General features: G+C 50.3%; 3 pseudogenes; all 3 read left to right on the top strand.

Annotated features, from left to right (window-relative positions):
• The first annotated feature begins 4018 nt into the window (after window positions 1-4018).
• Window positions 4019-4136, top strand: LOC124560292 (annotated as a pseudogene).
• A 4023-nt stretch (window positions 4137-8159) lies between these two features.
• LOC124560159 lies at window positions 8160-8277 on the top strand (annotated as a pseudogene).
• Window positions 8278-12296: 4019 nt separating this feature from the next.
• LOC124560041 lies at window positions 12297-12414 on the top strand (annotated as a pseudogene).
• The last annotated feature ends 3937 nt before the right edge of the window (window positions 12415-16351 follow it).

Below are 16351 nucleotides of genomic sequence, written 5' to 3'. Positions count from 1 at the left end.
CGTAGCGAAATGCGTCGCGGAAAATATGAAGCTCGCCCTCAAAAAAGCAATCAGCCCATGGCAGACATGTGCAGTGTTAGGCAGAAACATTTTCGACGCCGTCTGCACGTACAGAGACGTTATAGCCCACGCCGCATCCAACAGAGCGACTGCAGCGATCATCTCTGTAGACTTCCAAAAGGCCTTCGACAGGATCGGTCACCGGTACCTGCTGAAGACCTTGGCAAGACTGGGTTTTGGCTCCGAATTCGCTCAAGTCATCAAAAACATGTTAACAAATGCCACGTCAAGAGTTACTGTAAACGGCTGGACATCTACGCCGATAAAACTGGGGAAATCTGTGAGGCAAGGGTGCCCACTGTCGATGGCACTATTCACAGTAGCCCTCGACCCAGTCCTCAGGAAACTCGCTGCCACCGTCAACGGCTACAAGCTGAACATATAAACGTGACATGTATGGCATATGCCGATGACTTGAGCATTTTCGTGGACGGTAAAGAGGACATCGACAAAGTCCTCCCAATAATAGAGTCTTTTGGGAAGGCATCTGGGGCCAAAACCAACCCCAAAAAAACCGTGCTCGTCCCGATAGGGAACGGGAAACTGAGAGAGGCCAGACCATGGTACCAGGTGACCGACAGATATAAAGTTCTAGGTGTTCAGCTGCAGGCCTGCCCACTCAAAATGGCCGCAGAGAACTGGCGGAACATCCTGAACACCACGAGAGGACTCGTCAGGACACACGCCAACAGAAACCTGACGTTGGATCAGAAAGCACAGCTGATCAACGAAACGATCCTGGCGAAGGCTTGGTACATGGCACAAGTCATGAACGTACCAACAGAAATAGGGAAGTCTATAGGAAGCGCTGTATACTACCTGCTGTGGAGGCGGGAAATTCTCAAAGTGTCGCAAGCCACCAGCACCCTCCCTAGAGAAGAAGGGGGGCTGGGCCTGATAGATGTCACGAGAAAATGCGCGGCACTGTTGCTCCACCGAGCTCTACAAATGGAGGACAGAAGTGTAGACTGTACCACGTCGTCTCTACTGAAAGAACACAGACCCGATTCCGGGGAAGCGCCGGTAGATGTCAGTAGAATACCCTACAAGATGCGCTACTTGAAGCAGATAGTAATGGACAGTAGCTACATCTCATCCACGCTAGCAGTGAAAGAGATGAGAACTGCAGCGAAAATCTATCGTGCACTGAGAGGCAAACAAGGAAGAAGCAGAACAGAGACGAATCTTCCAGACCACGACTGGCCACAAGTCTGGAAGAATCTCTCTGAGAAAGCCATACCCCCGGAAGCTAGAGACACGTGGTACAAAGTCGTACACAACAAGATACCGACGAACGAGCGCCTAGCGCGCATTGCCATGCGCGAGTCGCCGCACTGCGAAGTGTGCAACGAGATCGACACCGCGGAACACCGCTTCACATGTCCGACAAGTCAGGCGATATGGGAGACATGCAGGAAAATGGTGGCGCTCATGAACAGGGCGGATCACCGAACTATAGAAGCCACAGCCCTCACGATCCCGGCTGCAAAAGGTTTCCCACGTCCCAAACGCGTCGCGACCATGTGGACGTTCGCGATGACAGCGCACGCCATAATCGCAAAAAAACAAACGGACGGAGTGCAGTTCCTCACCGATCTCTGGGAGGAACACAAGCGAGCCAAGCGGAAAAACAACTACAGGCAGACGTTCCAGAACTACCTTCAGATAGCGCTGGACGCCGCCTTCAAGGACGCCCTCCGTCCCCACACGCCACGACCGCCTCCGACGTCTCCGCCGCCGCCGCCGCCGCCGCTGCCGCCGCCGCCGCCGCCGCCGCCGCCGGCGCCGCCGCCGCCGCCGCTGCCGCTGCCGCCGCCGTCGCCGCCGACGCTGCCGCCGCCGCCGACGCCGCCGGCGCCGCCGACGCCGCCGACACCGCTGCCGCCACACCACGCCCCCCCCTAGTCCTCCACGCCTCCGTCGTCACCGATGCAGAGACCCTCCAACGCCCCCAAAGTGTTGTGTGTTAAATGTGAGTTCGGTATAAAATTTGTGCAGTGCAACAACAGTGTCCGCAGTGCTACGGCTTCACATATAGGGCATATCCAGGTAGCGTTCTTAAAAATGTGCGAAACATCACTACGCCGAAGATGACTATGTGAGTAGACTAACAAAAGAAACATCTATATTCAATCCATATTTAATCATGTTAAACTTATCTAGAATATAGTTGTCCACTTATAGAATTATTCTTTAATTATGTTTCAAATGTGTTCCGTATCGCCCTCTCTCTCTCTCTCTCTCTCTCTCTCTCTCTCTCTCTCTGTCTCTCTATTTCTCTCTCTCTCCCTCTCTCGCTCTCTTCCCCTCAACCACCATCTCGTGGACACCTCGCTATATGTATATAATATTCTTTCATACATATTTGTCATTGTCCTTTGTCTCTTAAATGTAAGCCTTAGCCAATAAGACATCTCTAATAATAGCTACAAGCCACATAATGGCACCAGACCAAAAACTCGACCTAAAGTAAAGAACTTAGAAGTGTTTGAATCAATAACCCATAAAATTTAACAAAAACGCAAACAAAACTGAAAAATGAAATATTCTTGCTCCACTGACTTACAAATCAGTGCAACAGTGTAAATCAACCTGCAAATGCACAAAATATAATGAAACAGACAATTGCAACAAAGTTACATATCAGTAAAGAAAAGAAAAAGACTCGATAACTAACTGAAATTGAAATTGAAAATACCTTGGAATCTCATGACTGTATTTGTTATTTTGTAAATAAAAGTTTATTACGTTTTAAAAAAAAAAAAGGTGCTGTTGGCTCTATCTCATTTTTTCATTTTTACGTCGCTGCACCTGCCAGCCCTCTTTTCATACTAACTTTCAGGTGTTGACAAAGATGCTTCCACAAGCATTTTAAACCACTGTATCAAACGTAAGATACGAAATTGCAGTAATGGACTCAGTTTGAGCAAGAATGCGCGAAAGAAGATTGCTAGAACGCCTCGGAAATAACAACACACTACGAATCGACAGATGAGTTTTGAAATACGTCAGCGCCTACTGCTTTGTAGCAGTGCTAAATTCCACAAAGTAAATAAACAAAAACAAGCAAGCAAGCAAGCAAACAAACAAAAAAATAAGTAAATAAAATCTTCCGTTCTCGTCCGATCACCGAAGTGAAGCAACAACGTTAGGACTCAGTTGGGTGAGCGCCTGGGAACTCTGGCTGTGTTCGTTTTTCGCTTTTTAGTCGCTACTCCTGCCAGCCCTCTTTCCATACCACCTTTCTGTTGTGACAAAGAGACTTCCCTAAGCATTTTAAACGGCCGTAAGAAACGAAACTGCAGCAACTAACTCAGTTTGAAGGAGAATGTGCTAACCAAGTTTGCCAGGAAGTCTTTGAAAACGACAAAACAGTACGAATCGGGCGGTATGCTCCGAAATACGATAGCGCCTATCGTTCTGCAGCGGCGTACAGCTCCAAATTCGATTTGTAATCATAAATTGATTCATTTGTCCTCCCGCAGACGTTTCTCGCGCTTGTGCTGTCAAATGGACCGCGACCCGAGCGGCAGCGAGCGGCAGTCGAGCAAAGTCGGGACAAGTCGGGACGGAAGGGGAGGCAGGCGAGAATGCACCGCGCAAATTACGCAAATATCTGGAAGCGCGGCGCGTGTCAGGCAGGTGAGAAAGCTTCCGTCGGTCCAGCAGGACACCGCGCGCAAGCCCCGCGCCGGATAACAGGAACAAGGTGCGTCGCCAGCCAGTGTCGGAGGCCGCACGCACCAAACGAATGACAGGCGGTGCATCCAGCAGCTGTGTTGTGCGCCTCACCTTGGTTCGGCAGTCGCCTATGAGACGCCGAGGCGAGCGCGCACTCCGCGCCACCTTCGAGGTGGAAAGACATGCTTTGCGTCAAATGTGCCACGGAAAGCGGCGATTGCGTGTGTTGGGAGAAGAGGCGAACGCTTCTTCTGTGGCGCGGCTACAGTATAAGGACGCCAACGGCCATACCATGTTGAAAACACCGGTTCTCGTCCGATCACCGAAGTTAAGCAACATCGGGCCCGGTTAGTACTTGGATGGGTGACCGCCTGGGAACACCGGGACTACAAGCTCGTAGCGAAATGCGTCGCGGAAAATATGAAGCTCGCCCTCAAAAAAGCAATCAGCCCATGGCAGACATGTGCAGTGTTAGGCAGAAACATTTTCGACGCCGTCTGCACGTACAGAGACGTTATAGCCCACGCCGCATCCAACAGAGCGACTGCAGCGATCATCTCTGTAGACTTCCAAAAGGCCTTCGACAGGATCGGTCACCGGTACCTGCTGAAGACCTTGGCAAGACTGGGTTTTGGCTCCGAATTCGCTCAAGTCATCAAAAACATGTTAACAAATGCCACGTCAAGAGTTACTGTAAACGGCTGGACATCTACGCCGATAAAACTGGGGAAATCTGTGAGGCAAGGGTGCCCACTGTCGATGGCACTATTCACAGTAGCCCTCGACCCAGTCCTCAGGAAACTCGCTGCCACCGTCAACGGCTACAAGCTGAACGATATAAACGTGACATGTATGGCATATGCCGATGACTTGAGCATTTTCGTGGACGGTAAAGAGGACATCGACAAAGTCCTCCCAATAATAGAGTCTTTTGGGAAGGCATCTGGGGCCAAAACCAACCCCAAAAAAACCGTGCTCGTCCCGATAGGGAACGGGAAACTGAGAGAGGCCAGACCATGGTACCAGGTGACCGACAGATATAAAGTTCTAGGTGTTCAGCTGCAGGCCTGCCCACTCAAAATGGCCGCAGAGAACTGGCGGAACATCCTGAACACCACGAGAGGACTCGTCAGGACACACGCCAACAGAAACCTGACGTTGGATCAGAAAGCACAGCTGATCAACGAAACGATCCTGGCGAAGGCTTGGTACATGGCACAAGTCATGAACGTACCAACAGAAATAGGGAAGTCTATAGGAAGCGCTGTATACTACCTGCTGTGGAGGCGGGAAATTCTCAAAGTGTCGCAAGCCACCAGCACCCTCCCTAGAGAAGAAGGGGGGCTGGGCCTGATAGATGTCACGAGAAAATGCGCGGCACTGTTGCTCCACCGAGCTCTACAAATGGAGGACAGAAGTGTAGACTGTACCACGTCGTCTCTACTGAAAGAACACAGACCCGATTCCGGGGAAGCGCCGGTAGATGTCAGTAGAATACCCTACAAGATGCGCTACTTGAAGCAGATAGTAATGGACAGTAGCTACATCTCATCCACGCTAGCAGTGAAAGAGATGAGAACTGCAGCGAAAATCTATCGTGCACTGAGAGGCAAACAAGGAAGAAGCAGAACAGAGACGAATCTTCCAGACCACGACTGGCCACAAGTCTGGAAGAATCTCTCTGAGAAAGCCATACCCCCGGAAGCTAGAGACACGTGGTACAAAGTCGTACACAACAAGATACCGACGAACGAGCGCCTAGCGCGCATTGCCATGCGCGAGTCGCCGCACTGCGAAGTGTGCAACGAGATCGACACCGCGGAACACCGCTTCACATGTCCGACAAGTCAGGCGATATGGGAGACATGCAGGAAAATGGTGGCGCTCATGAACAGGGCGGATCACCGAACTATAGAAGCCACAGCCCTCACGATCCCGGCTGCAAAAGGTTTCCCACGTCCCAAACGCGTCGCGACCATGTGGACGTTCGCGATGACAGCGCACGCCATAATCGCAAAAAAACAAACGGACGGAGTGCAGTTCCTCACCGATCTCTGGGAGGAACACAAGCGAGCCAAGCGGAAAAACAACTACAGGCAGACGTTCCAGAACTACCTTCAGATAGCGCTGGACGCCGCCTTCAAGGACGCCCTCCGTCCCCACACGCCACGACCGCCTCCGACGTCTCCGCCGCCGCCGCCGCCGCCGCTGCCGCCGCCGCCGCCGCCGCCGCCGCCGGCGCCGCCGCCGCCGCCGCTGCCGCTGCCGCCGCCGTCGCCGCCGACGCTGCCGCCGCCGCCGACGCCGCCGGCGCCGCCGACGCCGCCGACACCGCTGCCGCCACACCACGCCCCCCCCTAGTCCTCCACGCCTCCGTCGTCACCGATGCAGAGACCCTCCAACGCCCCCAAAGTGTTGTGTGTTAAATGTGAGTTCGGTATAAAATTTGTGCAGTGCAACAACAGTGTCCGCAGTGCTACGGCTTCACATATAGGGCATATCCAGGTAGCGTTCTTAAAAATGTGCGAAACATCACTACGCCGAAGATGACTATGTGAGTAGACTAACAAAAGAAACATCTATATTCAATCCATATTTAATCATGTTAAACTTATCTAGAATATAGTTGTCCACTTATAGAATTATTCTTTAATTATGTTTCAAATGTGTTCCGTATCGCCCTCTCTCTCTCTCTCTCTCTCTCTCTCTCTCTCTCTCTCTCTCTGTCTCTCTATTTCTCTCTCTCTCCCTCTCTCGCTCTCTTCCCCTCAACCACCATCTCGTGGACACCTCGCTATATGTATATAATATTCTTTCATACATATTTGTCATTGTCCTTTGTCTCTTAAATGTAAGCCTTAGCCAATAAGACATCTCTAATAATAGCTACAAGCCACATAATGGCACCAGACCAAAAACTCGACCTAAAGTAAAGAACTTAGAAGTGTTTGAATCAATAACCCATAAAATTTAACAAAAACGCAAACAAAACTGAAAAATGAAATATTCTTGCTCCACTGACTTACAAATCAGTGCAACAGTGTAAATCAACCTGCAAATGCACAAAATATAATGAAACAGACAATTGCAACAAAGTTACATATCAGTAAAGAAAAGAAAAAGACTCGATAACTAACTGAAATTGAAATTGAAAATACCTTGGAATCTCATGACTGTATTTGTTATTTTGTAAATAAAAGTTTATTACGTTTTAAAAAAAAAAAAGGTGCTGTTGGCTCTATCTCATTTTTTCATTTTTACGTCGCTGCACCTGCCAGCCCTCTTTTCATACTAACTTTCAGGTGTTGACAAAGATGCTTCCACAAGCATTTTAAACCACTGTATCAAACGTAAGATACGAAATTGCAGTAATGGACTCAGTTTGAGCAAGAATGCGCGAAAGAAGATTGCTAGAACGCCTCGGAAATAACAACACACTACGAATCGACAGATGAGTTTTGAAATACGTCAGCGCCTACTGCTTTGTAGCAGTGCTAAATTCCACAAAGTAAATAAACAAAAACAAGCAAGCAAGCAAGCAAACAAACAAAAAAATAAGTAAATAAAATCTTCCGTTCTCGTCCGATCACCGAAGTGAAGCAACAACGTTAGGACTCAGTTGGGTGAGCGCCTGGGAACTCTGGCTGTGTTCGTTTTTCGCTTTTTAGTCGCTACTCCTGCCAGCCCTCTTTCCATACCACCTTTCTGTTGTGACAAAGAGACTTCCCTAAGCATTTTAAACGGCCGTAAGAAACGAAACTGCAGCAACTAACTCAGTTTGAAGGAGAATGTGCTAACCAAGTTTGCCAGGAAGTCTTTGAAAACGACAAAACAGTACGAATCGGGCGGTATGCTCCGAAATACGATAGCGCCTATCGTTCTGCAGCGGCGTACAGCTCCAAATTCGATTTGTAATCATAAATTGATTCATTTGTCCTCCCGCAGACGTTTCTCGCGCTTGTGCTGTCAAATGGACCGCGACCCGAGCGGCAGCGAGCGGCAGTCGAGCAAAGTCGGGACAAGTCGGGACGGAAGGGGAGGCAGGCGAGAATGCACCGCGCAAATTACGCAAATATCTGGAAGCGCGGCGCGTGTCAGGCAGGTGAGAAAGCTTCCGTCGGTCCAGCAGGACACCGCGCGCAAGCCCCGCGCCGGATAACAGGAACAAGGTGCGTCGCCAGCCAGTGTCGGAGGCCGCACGCACCAAACGAATGACAGGCGGTGCATCCAGCAGCTGTGTTGTGCGCCTCACCTTGGTTCGGCAGTCGCCTATGAGACGCCGAGGCGAGCGCGCACTCCGCGCCACCTTCGAGGTGGAAAGACATGCTTTGCGTCAAATGTGCCACGGAAAGCGGCGATTGCGTGTGTTGGGAGAAGAGGCGAACGCTTCTTCTGTGGCGCGGCTACAGTATAAGGACGCCAACGGCCATACCATGTTGAAAACACCGGTTCTCGTCCGATCACCGAAGTTAAGCAACATCGGGCCCGGTTAGTACTTGGATGGGTGACCGCCTGGGAACACCGGGACTACAAGCTCGTAGCGAAATGCGTCGCGGAAAATATGAAGCTCGCCCTCAAAAAAGCAATCAGCCCATGGCAGACATGTGCAGTGTTAGGCAGAAACATTTTCGACGCCGTCTGCACGTACAGAGACGTTATAGCCCACGCCGCATCCAACAGAGCGACTGCAGCGATCATCTCTGTAGACTTCCAAAAGGCCTTCGACAGGATCGGTCACCGGTACCTGCTGAAGACCTTGGCAAGACTGGGTTTTGGCTCCGAATTCGCTCAAGTCATCAAAAACATGTTAACAAATGCCACGTCAAGAGTTACTGTAAACGGCTGGACATCTACGCCGATAAAACTGGGGAAATCTGTGAGGCAAGGGTGCCCACTGTCGATGGCACTATTCACAGTAGCCCTCGACCCAGTCCTCAGGAAACTCGCTGCCACCGTCAACGGCTACAAGCTGAACGATATAAACGTGACATGTATGGCATATGCCGATGACTTGAGCATTTTCGTGGACGGTAAAGAGGACATCGACAAAGTCCTCCCAATAATAGAGTCTTTTGGGAAGGCATCTGGGGCCAAAACCAACCCCAAAAAAACCGTGCTCGTCCCGATAGGGAACGGGAAACTGAGAGAGGCCAGACCATGGTACCAGGTGACCGACAGATATAAAGTTCTAGGTGTTCAGCTGCAGGCCTGCCCACTCAAAATGGCCGCAGAGAACTGGCGGAACATCCTGAACACCACGAGAGGACTCGTCAGGACACACGCCAACAGAAACCTGACGTTGGATCAGAAAGCACAGCTGATCAACGAAACGATCCTGGCGAAGGCTTGGTACATGGCACAAGTCATGAACGTACCAACAGAAATAGGGAAGTCTATAGGAAGCGCTGTATACTACCTGCTGTGGAGGCGGGAAATTCTCAAAGTGTCGCAAGCCACCAGCACCCTCCCTAGAGAAGAAGGGGGGCTGGGCCTGATAGATGTCACGAGAAAATGCGCGGCACTGTTGCTCCACCGAGCTCTACAAATGGAGGACAGAAGTGTAGACTGTACCACGTCGTCTCTACTGAAAGAACACAGACCCGATTCCGGGGAAGCGCCGGTAGATGTCAGTAGAATACCCTACAAGATGCGCTACTTGAAGCAGATAGTAATGGACAGTAGCTACATCTCATCCACGCTAGCAGTGAAAGAGATGAGAACTGCAGCGAAAATCTATCGTGCACTGAGAGGCAAACAAGGAAGAAGCAGAACAGAGACGAATCTTCCAGACCACGACTGGCCACAAGTCTGGAAGAATCTCTCTGAGAAAGCCATACCCCCGGAAGCTAGAGACACGTGGTACAAAGTCGTACACAACAAGATACCGACGAACGAGCGCCTAGCGCGCATTGCCATGCGCGAGTCGCCGCACTGCGAAGTGTGCAACGAGATCGACACCGCGGAACACCGCTTCACATGTCCGACAAGTCAGGCGATATGGGAGACATGCAGGAAAATGGTGGCGCTCATGAACAGGGCGGATCACCGAACTATAGAAGCCACAGCCCTCACGATCCCGGCTGCAAAAGGTTTCCCACGTCCCAAACGCGTCGCGACCATGTGGACGTTCGCGATGACAGCGCACGCCATAATCGCAAAAAAACAAACGGACGGAGTGCAGTTCCTCACCGATCTCTGGGAGGAACACAAGCGAGCCAAGCGGAAAAACAACTACAGGCAGACGTTCCAGAACTACCTTCAGATAGCGCTGGACGCCGCCTTCAAGGACGCCCTCCGTCCCCACACGCCACGACCGCCTCCGACGTCTCCGCCGCCGCCGCCGCCGCCGCTGCCGCCGCCGCCGCCGCCGCCGCCGCCGGCGCCGCCGCCGCCGCCGCTGCCGCTGCCGCCGCCGTCGCCGCCGACGCTGCCGCCGCCGCCGACGCCGCCGGCGCCGCCGACGCCGCCGACACCGCTGCCGCCACACCACGCCCCCCCCTAGTCCTCCACGCCTCCGTCGTCACCGATGCAGAGACCCTCCAACGCCCCCAAAGTGTTGTGTGTTAAATGTGAGTTCGGTATAAAATTTGTGCAGTGCAACAACAGTGTCCGCAGTGCTACGGCTTCACATATAGGGCATATCCAGGTAGCGTTCTTAAAAATGTGCGAAACATCACTACGCCGAAGATGACTATGTGAGTAGACTAACAAAAGAAACATCTATATTCAATCCATATTTAATCATGTTAAACTTATCTAGAATATAGTTGTCCACTTATAGAATTATTCTTTAATTATGTTTCAAATGTGTTCCGTATCGCCCTCTCTCTCTCTCTCTCTCTCTCTCTCTCTCTCTCTCTCTGTCTCTCTATTTCTCTCTCTCTCCCTCTCTCGCTCTCTTCCCCTCAACCACCATCTCGTGGACACCTCGCTATATGTATATAATATTCTTTCATACATATTTGTCATTGTCCTTTGTCTCTTAAATGTAAGCCTTAGCCAATAAGACATCTCTAATAATAGCTACAAGCCACATAATGGCACCAGACCAAAAACTCGACCTAAAGTAAAGAACTTAGAAGTGTTTGAATCAATAACCCACAAAATTTAACAAAAACGCAAACAAAACTGAAAAATGAAATATTCTTGCTCCACTGACTTACAAATCAGTGCAACAGTGTAAATCAACCTGCAAATGCACAAAATATAATGAAACAGACAATTGCAACAAAGTTACATATCAGTAAAGAAAAGAAAAAGACTCGATAACTAACTGAAATTGAAATTGAAAATACCTTGGAATCTCATGACTGTATTTGTTATTTTGTAAATAAAAGTTTATTACGTTTTAAAAAAAAAAAAGGTGCTGTTGGCTCTATCTCATTTTTTCATTTTTACGTCGCTGCACCTGCCAGCCCTCTTTTCATACTAACTTTCAGGTGTTGACAAAGATGCTTCCACAAGCATTTTAAACCACTGTATCAAACGTAAGATACGAAATTGCAGTAATGGACTCAGTTTGAGCAAGAATGCGCGAAAGAAGATTGCTAGAACGCCTCGGAAATAACAACACACTACGAATCGACAGATGAGTTTTGAAATACGTCAGCGCCTACTGCTTTGTAGCAGTGCTAAATTCCACAAAGTAAATAAACAAAAACAAGCAAGCAAGCAAGCAAACAAACAAAAAAATAAGTAAATAAAATCTTCCGTTCTCGTCCGATCACCGAAGTGAAGCAACAACGTTAGGACTCAGTTGGGTGAGCGCCTGGGAACTCTGGCTGTGTTCGTTTTTCGCTTTTTAGTCGCTACTCCTGCCAGCCCTCTTTCCATACCACCTTTCTGTTGTGACAAAGAGACTTCCCTAAGCATTTTAAACGGCCGTAAGAAACGAAACTGCAGCAACTAACTCAGTTTGAAGGAGAATGTGCTAACCAAGTTTGCCAGGAAGTCTTTGAAAACGACAAAACAGTACGAATCGGGCGGTATGCTCCGAAATACGATAGCGCCTATCGTTCTGCAGCGGCGTACAGCTCCAAATTCGATTTGTAATCATAAATTGATTCATTTGTCCTCCCGCAGACGTTTCTCGCGCTTGTGCTGTCAAATGGACCGCGACCCGAGCGGCAGCGAGCGGCAGTCGAGCAAAGTCGGGACAAGTCGGGACGGAAGGGGAGGCAGGCGAGAATGCACCGCGCAAATTACGCAAATATCTGGAAGCGCGGCGCGTGTCAGGCAGGTGAGAAAGCTTCCGTCGGTCCAGCAGGACACCGCGCGCAAGCCCCGCGCCGGATAACAGGAACAAGGTGCGTCGCCAGCCAGTGTCGGAGGCCGCACGCACCAAACGAATGACAGGCGGTGCATCCAGCAGCTGTGTTGTGCGCCTCACCTTGGTTCGGCAGTCGCCTATGAGACGCCGAGGCGAGCGCGCACTCCGCGCCACCTTCGAGGTGGAAAGACATGCTTTGCGTCAAATGTGCCACGGAAAGCGGCGATTGCGTGTGTTGGGAGAAGAGGCGAACGCTTCTTCTGTGGCGCGGCTACAGTATAAGGACGCCAACGGCCATACCATGTTGAAAACACCGGTTCTCGTCCGATCACCGAAGTTAAGCAACATCGGGCCCGGTTAGTACTTGGATGGGTGACCGCCTGGGAACACCGGGACTACAAGCTCGTAGCGAAATGCGTCGCGGAAAATATGAAGCTCGCCCTCAAAAAAGCAATCAGCCCATGGCAGACATGTGCAGTGTTAGGCAGAAACATTTTCGACGCCGTCTGCACGTACAGAGACGTTATAGCCCACGCCGCATCCAACAGAGCGACTGCAGCGATCATCTCTGTAGACTTCCAAAAGGCCTTCGACAGGATCGGTCACCGGTACCTGCTGAAGACCTTGGCAAGACTGGGTTTTGGCTCCGAATTCGCTCAAGTCATCAAAAACATGTTAACAAATGCCACGTCAAGAGTTACTGTAAACGGCTGGACATCTACGCCGATAAAACTGGGGAAATCTGTGAGGCAAGGGTGCCCACTGTCGATGGCACTATTCACAGTAGCCCTCGACCCAGTCCTCAGGAAACTCGCTGCCACCGTCAACGGCTACAAGCTGAACGATATAAACGTGACATGTATGGCATATGCCGATGACTTGAGCATTTTCGTGGACGGTAAAGAGGACATCGACAAAGTCCTCCCAATAATAGAGTCTTTTGGGAAGGCATCTGGGGCCAAAACCAACCCCAAAAAAACCGTGCTCGTCCCGATAGGGAACGGGAAACTGAGAGAGGCCAGACCATGGTACCAGGTGACCGACAGATATAAAGTTCTAGGTGTTCAGCTGCAGGCCTGCCCACTCAAAATGGCCGCAGAGAACTGGCGGAACATCCTGAACACCACGAGAGGACTCGTCAGGACACACGCCAACAGAAACCTGACGTTGGATCAGAAAGCACAGCTGATCAACGAAACGATCCTGGCGAAGGCTTGGTACATGGCACAAGTCATGAACGTACCAACAGAAATAGGGAAGTCTATAGGAAGCGCTGTATACTACCTGCTGTGGAGGCGGGAAATTCTCAAAGTGTCGCAAGCCACCAGCACCCTCCCTAGAGAAGAAGGGGGGCTGGGCCTGATAGATGTCACGAGAAAATGCGCGGCACTGTTGCTCCACCGAGCTCTACAAATGGAGGACAGAAGTGTAGACTGTACCACGTCGTCTCTACTGAAAGAACACAGACCCGATTCCGGGGAAGCGCCGGTAGATGTCAGTAGAATACCCTACAAGATGCGCTACTTGAAGCAGATAGTAATGGACAGTAGCTACATCTCATCCACGCTAGCAGTGAAAGAGATGAGAACTGCAGCGAAAATCTATCGTGCACTGAGAGGCAAACAAGGAAGAAGCAGAACAGAGACGAATCTTCCAGACCACGACTGGCCACAAGTCTGGAAGAATCTCTCTGAGAAAGCCATACCCCCGGAAGCTAGAGACACGTGGTACAAAGTCGTACACAACAAGATACCGACGAACGAGCGCCTAGCGCGCATTGCCATGCGCGAGTCGCCGCACTGCGAAGTGTGCAACGAGATCGACACCGCGGAACACCGCTTCACATGTCCGACAAGTCAGGCGATATGGGAGACATGCAGGAAAATGGTGGCGCTCATGAACAGGGCGGATCACCGAACTATAGAAGCCACAGCCCTCACGATCCCGGCTGCAAAAGGTTTCCCACGTCCCAAACGCGTCGCGACCATGTGGACGTTCGCGATGACAGCGCACGCCATAATCGCAAAAAAACAAACGGACGGAGTGCAGTTCCTCACCGATCTCTGGGAGGAACACAAGCGAGCCAAGCGGAAAAACAACTACAGGCAGACGTTCCAGAACTACCTTCAGATAGCGCTGGACGCCGCCTTCAAGGACGCCCTCCGTCCCCACACGCCACGACCGCCTCCGACGTCTCCGCCGCCGCCGCCGCCGCCGCTGCCGCCGCCGCCGCCGCCGCCGCCGCCGGCGCCGCCGCCGCCGCCGCTGCCGCTGCCGCCGCCGTCGCCGCCGACGCTGCCGCCGCCGCCGACGCCGCCGGCGCCGCCGACGCCGCCGACACCGCTGCCGCCACACCACGCCCCCCCCTAGTCCTCCACGCCTCCGTCGTCACCGATGCAGAGACCCTCCAACGCCCCCAAAGTGTTGTGTGTTAAATGTGAGTTCGGTATAAAATTTGTGCAGTGCAACAACAGTGTCCGCAGTGCTACGGCTTCACATATAGGGCATATCCAGGTAGCGTTCTTAAAAATGTGCGAAACATCACTACGCCGAAGATGACTATGTGAGTAGACTAACAAAAGAAACATCTATATTCAATCCATATTTAATCATGTTAAACTTATCTAGAATATAGTTGTCCACTTATAGAATTATTCTTTAATTATGTTTCAAATGTGTTCCGTATCGCCTCTCTCTCTCTCTCTCTCTCTCTCTCTCTCTCTCTCTCTCTCTGTCTCTCTATTTCTCTCTCTCTCCCTCTCTCGCTCTCTTCCCCTCAACCACCATCTCGTGGACACCTCGCTATATGTATATAATATTCTTTCATACATATTTGTCATTGTCCTTTGTCTCTTAAATGTAAGCCTTAGCCAATAAGACATCTCTAATAATAGCTACAAGCCACATAATGGCACCAGACCAAAAACTCGACCTAAAGTAAAGAACTTAGAAGTGTTTGAATCAATAACCCATAAAATTTAACAAAAACGCAAACAAAACTGAAAAATGAAATATTCTTGCTCCACTGACTTACAAATCAGTGCAACAGTGTAAATCAACCTGCAAATGCACAAAATATAATGAAACAGACAATTGCAACAAAGTTACATATCAGTAAAGAAAAGAAAAAGACTCGATAACTAACTGAAATTGAAATTGAAAATACCTTGGAATCTCATGACTGTATTTGTTATTTTGTAAATAAAAGTTTATTACGTTTTAAAAAAAAAAAAGGTGCTGTTGGCTCTATCTCATTTTTTCATTTTTACGTCGCTGCACCTGCCAGCCCTCTTTTCATACTAACTTTCAGGTGTTGACAAAGATGCTTCCACAAGCATTTTAAACCACTGTATCAAACGTAAGATACGAAATTGCAGTAATGGACTCAGTTTGAGCAAGAATGCGCGAAAGAAGATTGCTAGAACGCCTCGGAAATAACAACACACTACGAATCGACAGATGAGTTTTGAAATACGTCAGCGCCTACTGCTTTGTAGCAGTGCTAAATTCCACAAAGTAAATAAACAAAAACAAGCAAGCAAGCAAGCAAACAAACAAAAAAATAAGTAAATAAAATCTTCCGTTCTCGTCCGATCACCGAAGTGAAGCAACAACGTTAGGACTCAGTTGGGTGAGCGCCTGGGAACTCTGGCTGTGTTCGTTTTTCGCTTTTTAGTCGCTACTCCTGCCAGCCCTCTTTCCATACCACCTTTCTGTTGTGACAAAGAGACTTCCCTAAGCATTTTAAACGGCCGTAAGAAACGAAACTGCAGCAACTAACTCAGTTTGAAGGAGAATGTGCTAACCAAGTTTGCCAGGAAGTCTTTGAAAACGACAAAACAGTACGAATCGGGCGGTATGCTCCGAAATACGATAGCGCCTATCGTTCTGCAGCGGCGTACAGCTCCAAATTCGATTTGTAATCATAAATTGATTCATTTGTCCTCCCGCAGACGTTTCTCGCGCTTGTGCTGTCAAATGGACCGCGACCCGAGCGGCAGCGAGCGGCAGTCGAGCAAAGTCGGGACAAGTCGGGACGGAAGGGGAGGCAGGCGAGAATGCACCGCGCAAATTACGCAAATATCTGGAAGCGCGGCGCGTGTCAGGCAGGTGAGAAAGCTTCCGTCGGTCCAGCAGGACACCGCGCGCAAGCCCCGCGCCGGATAACAGGAACAAGGTGCGTCGCCAGCCAGTGTCGGAGGCCGCACGCACCAAACGAATGACAGGCGGTGCATCCAGCAGCTGTGTTGTGCGCCTCACCTTGGTTCGGCAGTCGCCTATGAGACGCCGAGGCGAGCGCGCACTCCGCGCCACCTTCGAGGTGGAAAGACATGCTTTGCG

This window comes from Schistocerca americana, chromosome 1 (assembly GCF_021461395.2).
Source record: "Schistocerca americana isolate TAMUIC-IGC-003095 chromosome 1, iqSchAmer2.1, whole genome shotgun sequence".
Lineage (NCBI taxonomy): Eukaryota > Metazoa > Arthropoda > Insecta > Orthoptera > Acrididae > Schistocerca > Schistocerca americana.
This window is presented reverse-complemented; position numbering and strand designations above follow the sequence as displayed.